Source organism: Akebia trifoliata, chromosome 14 (assembly GCF_017979445.1).
Source record: "Akebia trifoliata isolate Shusen 1 chromosome 14, ASM1797944v1, whole genome shotgun sequence".
Taxonomy (NCBI): domain Eukaryota; kingdom Viridiplantae; phylum Streptophyta; class Magnoliopsida; order Ranunculales; family Lardizabalaceae; genus Akebia; species Akebia trifoliata.
In genome coordinates, this window is record NC_141388.1 from 15,100,066 (window position 1) to 15,107,757 (window position 7,692).

At 35.8% G+C, this 7,692-nt stretch overlaps 1 long non-coding RNA gene across 1 annotated transcript; it reads left to right on the forward strand.

The window, feature by feature from the left end:
• The first annotated feature begins 1,675 nt into the window (after nucleotides 1-1,675).
• Nucleotides 1,676-5,669, forward strand: LOC147386419 (uncharacterized). The gene is made up of 4 exons (XR_015171749.1): nucleotides 1,676-1,992; nucleotides 2,268-2,399; nucleotides 3,829-3,941; nucleotides 4,212-5,669. It is a non-coding gene; the product is annotated as an uncharacterized LOC147386419 (long non-coding RNA).
• Nucleotides 5,670-7,692: the final 2,023 nt, after the last annotated feature.

Genomic DNA, 7,692 nt, shown 5'->3' on the forward strand with positions numbered 1-7,692 from the left:
GGGAGGGAGTACGAGTGGCACAACCTTATTATTTGTGGTCTTCCTTGTTAGCATGTCCTTGGGGACTATTCTAATGTGTTTTTTTTAAATAGAAGGGATGGTAAAGGAGAGGAGGGACCTCCTAAACCTTCTGCCAGTTTCTATTCTTCTGCGGTATCACTTTTGGAGTTGGTTATTTCTCTTTTGTTCGACAAACGAATGCTGTTAATAATCCCTCTTATTGCACATTCGGGCATACAACAAGCATTTGTGTGGTAAATAGCCAATTTATGATTATTTTTCTTGCACATTTCTTATTTTCTTTAGCAAAATATCTGCACTAAAATGTTTATTTTGCCATTCTTCATCAGTAATGTGAAATCAAACCTAATTGTTTTATAACCTTTTGCACTCAAACAGCGTTAAATTTGAGCTTTCCATGGTGTACTATTTTCTTTAGAGTTGGCCATGCAATCAAACATGCCTTTAAGTAAAGTAGGATTAAGTTAAAAATGCTGGACATAGATATGGCTCCCATTTGAAGTTTCCAAGTAATACCAACTTTAGAAGACATGGTCACGTTTTGAGTTGTGTAGCTTTTCCTCTCTTAGCTTATCTACTACTTGAGCATTGGATTCTGATATCACTCTCTTAGTTGTATTTTCAATTAACTAATGATGTATGATGTGTACACTTTAGGCTGGCAAGCTGAAATTAGGAGATTTGAAAGGGGCACTGTTGGATGCGGACTTCGCTATGCGGGATGGAGAGGCTAATGTGAAAGCCCTGTTCCGTCAAGGCCAGGTTGGTATCTTCCATTAATAGGAATTTTAATTACTGGGAGTCTGAGCTATTTTCAAATGCCAAGTTTATGGAGGCTTCATTATTTTATGTTTTTTCTGTTATGTAACTGTTTTTCATACACCCAAATTTAAAGATTCATCAACATAAATCATTATCCCATGCTTCATTATTTTTGTTTCTACTAATTTTCACTTTGCAATGGGTGCATGTGTTTGGAATTGCAGCTGCACACTCAATGTTCAATCAGGTATTCTCTTTCATCAATGTTATTTTCAACTTTAAGCAGAATATCATGGTTGGGCATGACCTTTCCTTCCCATAAATGACCTGGTATTTTTCTCATGGACTATACTCACCTTCTATATTTTTGTGATTGTAGATTTAACCAATTGTTGCATGTTCAAAACATTTGCTTTCTACATTTTTTTAATCCCTACAAATTTAGACAATTGTCTTCAAGAATCATTTTAAAATTCAAAAGTTTGAAAATATTCATTTCCTTAGGTCTATATCAGGATCCAAGAAGGAACCGATCCAATAACAATGGATCAATGGTCTCAAACCATTAATAATAAGAGAAAAAATACCAAAAATAATAATTATTATTTTAGGCTTAATATTTAGTTACAGCTTCGCAATCTTAAATTTTGTTAAATGAATTCAATTTTGGTCTTTGGTGCTGGTGGTTACCCCATGGGTAATAGTAAAGTCACTAATCCTTAGCCTAATATTCAGCAACTTCTAAGTTTTATCGAGATATATAATTTAGCAAATTGTTGATTCAAAAAAGGGAAAAGGTTTATGGAGTGGCAATCCATACCACAGTAGAGGGGTGGTGGACTTTTCTTTCTATGTGAAGGACTGACATGATTAATGTAGACTCCCCCATCTGATAGATAACCAGCTGTATTGACCATGTGGAAAGGCCCATTGTCCACATTATGTCAAATGTATGGCATAGTGTAATGATTTAGTAGCATGTGATTTGAAGAGATTTCTCTGAAATTGTGGTTCATTGAGGGGTATTCAGTAATAATCTTGTAGTAATATATCAGCACTGATTTTCTTGTTTTCAACTACAATATATCTTTTTTAAAGTCTAGATTTTCCCCCAGTTTGGAAGGGATGCCTTGATGAGTACTTATTGAGGCCTGTCTTTCTTAAACAGGCTATGAATCTAGGTGGATAAAATTTTGGGTTTGAGAAATGGTGAGTTCTTTAGTTTTTTTCAAAATTGTTAATTAATAAAACTTGTGTGTGTATATGTGGGTGCGCATGCATGTGTGAAAAACACATAATCCTGACCGTTGAAACACAAAATCCAATGGTCGGGGTTTATACTTATGCCAATTATACATATCCCTATGATAAAACCCTACCATTGGATTTCGTATTTTAACAGTTGGGATCATGTGTTTTTCCATGAGTCATGTTTTCATTTGTCACCCGACTCTACTTCTTCATAACCTATTTCACTTATGTAGGATGGAACTACTGATAGTTACCCGAGTGACAACTGGAACAATGGAGATGAATTTGAAACTCAAAATTTGCCACTCTCTACCTGTTCAGCTCTAACAATTTATGGTCAAGATGCTCATGAAAATCATGGGGAGGTGAAAATTATTTCTCAAGCTCCTGTACAATCTCGAGTTGGGGTTTTCTATTTGTTTTGTGTGGTTTTACTTAACCCCAAAGTGGATGCCCGTGCCTACAGCATGGGTAAACTCTAGTCTATACAGATATGCAGAACTGGCATACATGTGTGCTGATGCTGTTTAAAGACTTGGGATCTTGCAATAGGTTGAAACCTTCTCTATTGTGCATATAGAATGCATAAGTGGGGAATATTAGATCTTACTTGCCTATCTAGATTAATTTCATGATTTAAATTGCATTACAAAGTGATGTTACGAAGCGTAGTGGTTATGATGATGCATTGGCTGTTTGTCACCATAAAATTAATAGATAACTAGTATTGTTGCATAGTAGGATTATCCATATTCATTGCTTCTATAACAATTGACATTACCTATAATTCTTTAACTATTATTCATTGCTTATATAACAATTGACATTACCTATAATTCTTTAACTATTTGACAATGCGTTCAATTGTTCCATTCCTTTTCGAAAAAAGGAAAGAAGAAAAATACTACGAAAAGAAAAAAAAAAAAAAAAAAAGAAAACTCACAGATCCTTGTTGCTTCCTCTTGAATTTTCTAAACCTGGACCTTGACGGGTAGTTCCAATGCCAATATGATTTAATGATTGTGGATGGTATGATAACAATGGAAGCCCATGAGCGCTATGAGAAGAATTCTGTACTTCGTTCATGCAGAGCTTCTCTTCATATGATTTGAGATGTTCCATGCAATAGAAAATGATTTTTTGGTTCATTCTTTCTTTGATTATACTTTCAGTTAAATTTTCACATTCCGAACTCTATTGAATAAGGGAAATATTGTGCAGTTTAAAAGATATTCGTTCTGGCTAACAGCATGTGCTCTGGTTCAAATTTCCTGATTCTTGGTGCCAGGAAGATGAACATCTATCTGCCAAGGAGAAGAAATTGTTGCACTTAGTGGATATGGGCTTCCTCGTAGATAAGGCTTCGTCAGCCATTGATGCTTGTGGTGTGTATCCTGCATTGGAAGTTGAAGATTGTAAATATCTTCACAATTTCCGTGCATCAGATGCTATACATGGCTGTTGTTTATGCTTATATCTAGCGCAGGAATGCTCAAAACCAACTTGCCCCCCCTCCCCCCTTTCCCTAAAAAAATAATAATAATAAATTGAAATCAGCTACTTAAAACTGTTGAACATCTAAGACACCCTAGTGAAGCCCATCTCTTGTTCTCTCTGTTAAAGCTTCTCGCTGTTGAACTGCATGACATCTTCTTAAGATAACCCACATTGGTTTTTCCATGTGAAACAGTGACATTAATTGCAGTGTTAATTCAAGTTCAGCATAGAAATCGGTGCATTTTTATTACCGTTTCATCGCTTATTCTTAGATTATCAATTTTAAAATGTTTGCAGATCCAGATACCTCTATTATGGAGCTGATGGACTTTATTTGTGCCGCTCAAATGGCAAAAACAGCTGATGTTCATCTACAAGAACCACCTCATCTAATTTTCGATGATGACGAGGTACACATATATGCCTTTGCATGTATAGGAAATGAGGTTAAAATGTTTATTTTCTTTTGTAACTGTAATACCACTTTAACCACACTTGGTTGTTCTTTCAAATTGTAATAATTTTTCTCTTGTTTCCACTATAATTTCTTGAGTAAACATGAACAAATTATCATAAAACAACATAATCTAAAAATGATTGATTGTTTTGTTTTTTCCCTTTTATTTATACTCTAATCTCTTAATAAGAAGGTTGATAGTTACTTAATTCGTTGTCTCCAGGTTCAGCCCAACAAATGATGGAACTCAACCTTGGTGGATGGCAAGTGTGTGTATTTATTTTTATTATCTGTTTACATTCATTGGATCATGTTTATTATGTTAAAGAGTCTGTTTTCTAGAATATGTGCAGAATATTCTGAGTTTTTTAATCCCATTTCCCAAATTGGTACTTAGCGTTCATTGGGTGAAACATGAATCTGTTTCTGTATGTTTTTTGGAGTTCTCAAGTCTGTCTGCAGAGAACTTAATCAAGTTATGTGTTCTCTAGTCCTGGCTACTTGTAAGGATTTGGAGAACTTTATCAAAAATTTCAATTTGTTGAGTATTGTCTTACCTTTTGTTTTATCTGGTGATATATTTTTTCTGATTAAGCTTAATCAAGTTATGTCAATTCATATTTCTTTGTTGCGGGTGTTACAAATGCTGGGTTGATTGCTCTTGACCCTTGACCCACACGTTTGACTCGAAGAAATCACAGCTTGACTCGTATGTCCATTGATATGATGATTCACCTTTGTACCATATCCCCAAGTAAGTCGGAGTGGTAGATTCCAAGTAAGTCGAAGTGGTAGATTTCAAGTTAAAGAAGCCTAATGTGAAGAATGAGTCTGGAGAAACTAAGGTAGCAAACTTCCTCAGTTTTTGGCCTTGTGTGATAGTGTTTGCTGCCTCCACATGGGATGGTGATGTTCCCATACAAAAACAATGGAAAATTAAAAGGAGTTGGCTTAATCAACTTTAAAACAACTCTCTCTCTCTCTCTCTCTCTCTCAGAGAGAGTCTTTCCTTGGAGCTTTGGGTCTGATTTAAAGCCAAAAATCCACTTCAGAGATCTGACACAAATCACCAGAAAAAGGACATCCGTTTGCATATCCAATTGTGTCAAAGACACCCGTGTCCCTGTAAGAGCAACTTATGTGAACCTATACAAGTGGCCTGAATCTGACACAGAGTTCGTCAGATCAGTTAGTGCCAATAGTAATGGGCAGAGAGGAAACAATCACAGCCCCAGAGTTGTGGATAGTATTTCGTGCAGGCAGATGTACCTACGAAGCTATACGTTTTCAAAGAAGGAAACAGTGCCAGAGAAGACAAAGAAGTGTTTGGGAGAGTTAAAGAGAGTTGTTTACAGAAGGAATAAGAGAAAAATTAGTGGTGGGCGTGGAAGAAGTGTGTGACGATGAGAAAGGCTAAGGAGATTTCTTGCTCTGCTTTGTATGCAATCTTTCACTAGATTGTTATCCTGCTCTGCCAGTGTAGATGTGGTGGATCATTGAGATTTGTGAGTTTTTTTTTTTTTTTTTCTTGCTTTATTTATTTTTGAGAGATGGTTTAAAATAATTTATTTGTAGGGAAATGGGGGTCTTGTATAATTTCAGGTTTAGATAGGATGTGATTTAAAATACTTCAATCTTCTTCTTGGGTGTTACAGATGCTGGGTTGATTTCTTTGTTGAGTAAATATTTTTTTTACAATAAATCCAGAACAACAACTGTCCAAGACTGTCGTTTTTTACGACTTTCTAAAACAGTCGGGGTTTACAACTGTCTACAGTCATTTTTTACGACGGTCTGACGCCCCCGTTTTTTGCGACGGTCTAAAACCGTCGTTTGTTTCCGACTTTTACAAGCACTCGCGTTTTAAACGCGACTCCTTTTTAAACGACGCCTCGGACGACTGTGGGGGCAGTCGTTTTATGGTCAATATGCACCCTACCTCCACCAAATGATGGAAACTTAGAAAACAAAGGTAATTTATGAAATGAAGTAGAAAGTTATTAAAACAAGATGGTTCAGTAACGAATTTCACCATTACCATCATAAGAGCAGAAAAGGTCAGCCTTCTTAGGGTGGAAATCTAGTGACAAACCATGTGAACCATGTCCAATATATGTATGTAAACTATAACTCGGCTACGATAGAGACACTATGTAAGGTTTGGTGAACTATAGCTCAAATTAGCATAGCATCTCCATAGGAGAATACAAACCACTACCACAAGTGGACTATAAACGTCCAACAAAAGGATCAAAATTATGAACATCTTAGGCATGAACAAACATCATATAAGGAGAGAAATGGAGATAGAAAGTATTACTTCTGCTGCATTCCATAGTCGGATGGTTCTATCAAATGAAGATGTTGCTAGTTGAGTTGAATTCGATCTAAAATGAAGATCAGTAATTATGAGGCCATGTTCCTCTGTGGTGCTCTCTGTTTGCAGTGTGTCCATATTCCATAAAACAACCCACTGATATGTAATAGTAACCATATCATTTAAACTTGAATTAATTTCATAGATCTACATGCTACTGAGAAACTGACATGGTTACAGTTACACATGGACATTAAGGAGCTCAATAGGCTTATTATAAATGGATACTAATTCTGAAACATACAAATGCATATATTATTAAGAAAAACAATTTCCTTACTAACATAGTGAGATTTTAAGCCTCACTACAGCTACAGAACTTCCACCTAACTCCCAAATTTAAAAGTAAAATTCAACGTGAAAAAAAGAAATTGGAATTTGTTTTTTCAATGTTTGTAGAATTTTGTCCTCTACAACCCTGAAGCATTGGATCATGTTTTTGGATGCCACAAAGTGAGCCCAAGGACCCTTAGTAAGGGTGAAATCCCTACTAACTTAGGCTAGTTGAACTCTATTATCAACTCATAGCAAATAGCCATGTGCTTCAAAGATGGTTACTCAATCACATGCAACCATGCATTACCTTCTTCTCATGCCCAGCACTAACCAACAACTTTCCTTCTGATGAGAAATGACAACATACAACTTCGCTATTTCTCAGACGAATACAACCAACTTCGGCGAATGTAAAACCTGAAATGGTAAATGTGATTAAAGGGGATACAATTTGTTGAAAAGTTACTGTTAGAGAAAGAACAAAAGAACATATAATACCCTTGGAGGATTCTATATTATGCTGGGTAGGACTCATTTTTGATGGACTAAAAATGTCCTGTCCATCCCCATCATCTTGGGAGAGATGATTTCACATCGTCTTCAAAAGGTTCCATGTCTTCCTACAATATCAAATGACAAGTGATAAAAAGCCCATACGTTATTAGGTAAGTTAGATCATTAAAACACAACCACAACAAAGACTACACATTAATATGTCCATGCAATTCATACCATATATGACAGACCGAGCATGTCAGATGTTGTTTTAATGTTAGGGAGCGATAGTTCAATCACACTCCAACTGAAACAACCTGTTTTTATAATGAAAGGATCCTCATTGGCACGGACACCATCCCACATCTGATGAACTACAAAAAGAAGATGTTGATCCTCATTTGATCTGCACACAAAAAGTTTTTCCACATACTAAAAGTAGACAATAGACTTCAATTCTAGATCCCTAAATTAGCAAACAAGGCAATTAAAAGCTAAAAGAAATTGTTTCTCATGTGCATCGATGAACATCAAAACAGAATACAAAGCATATTTA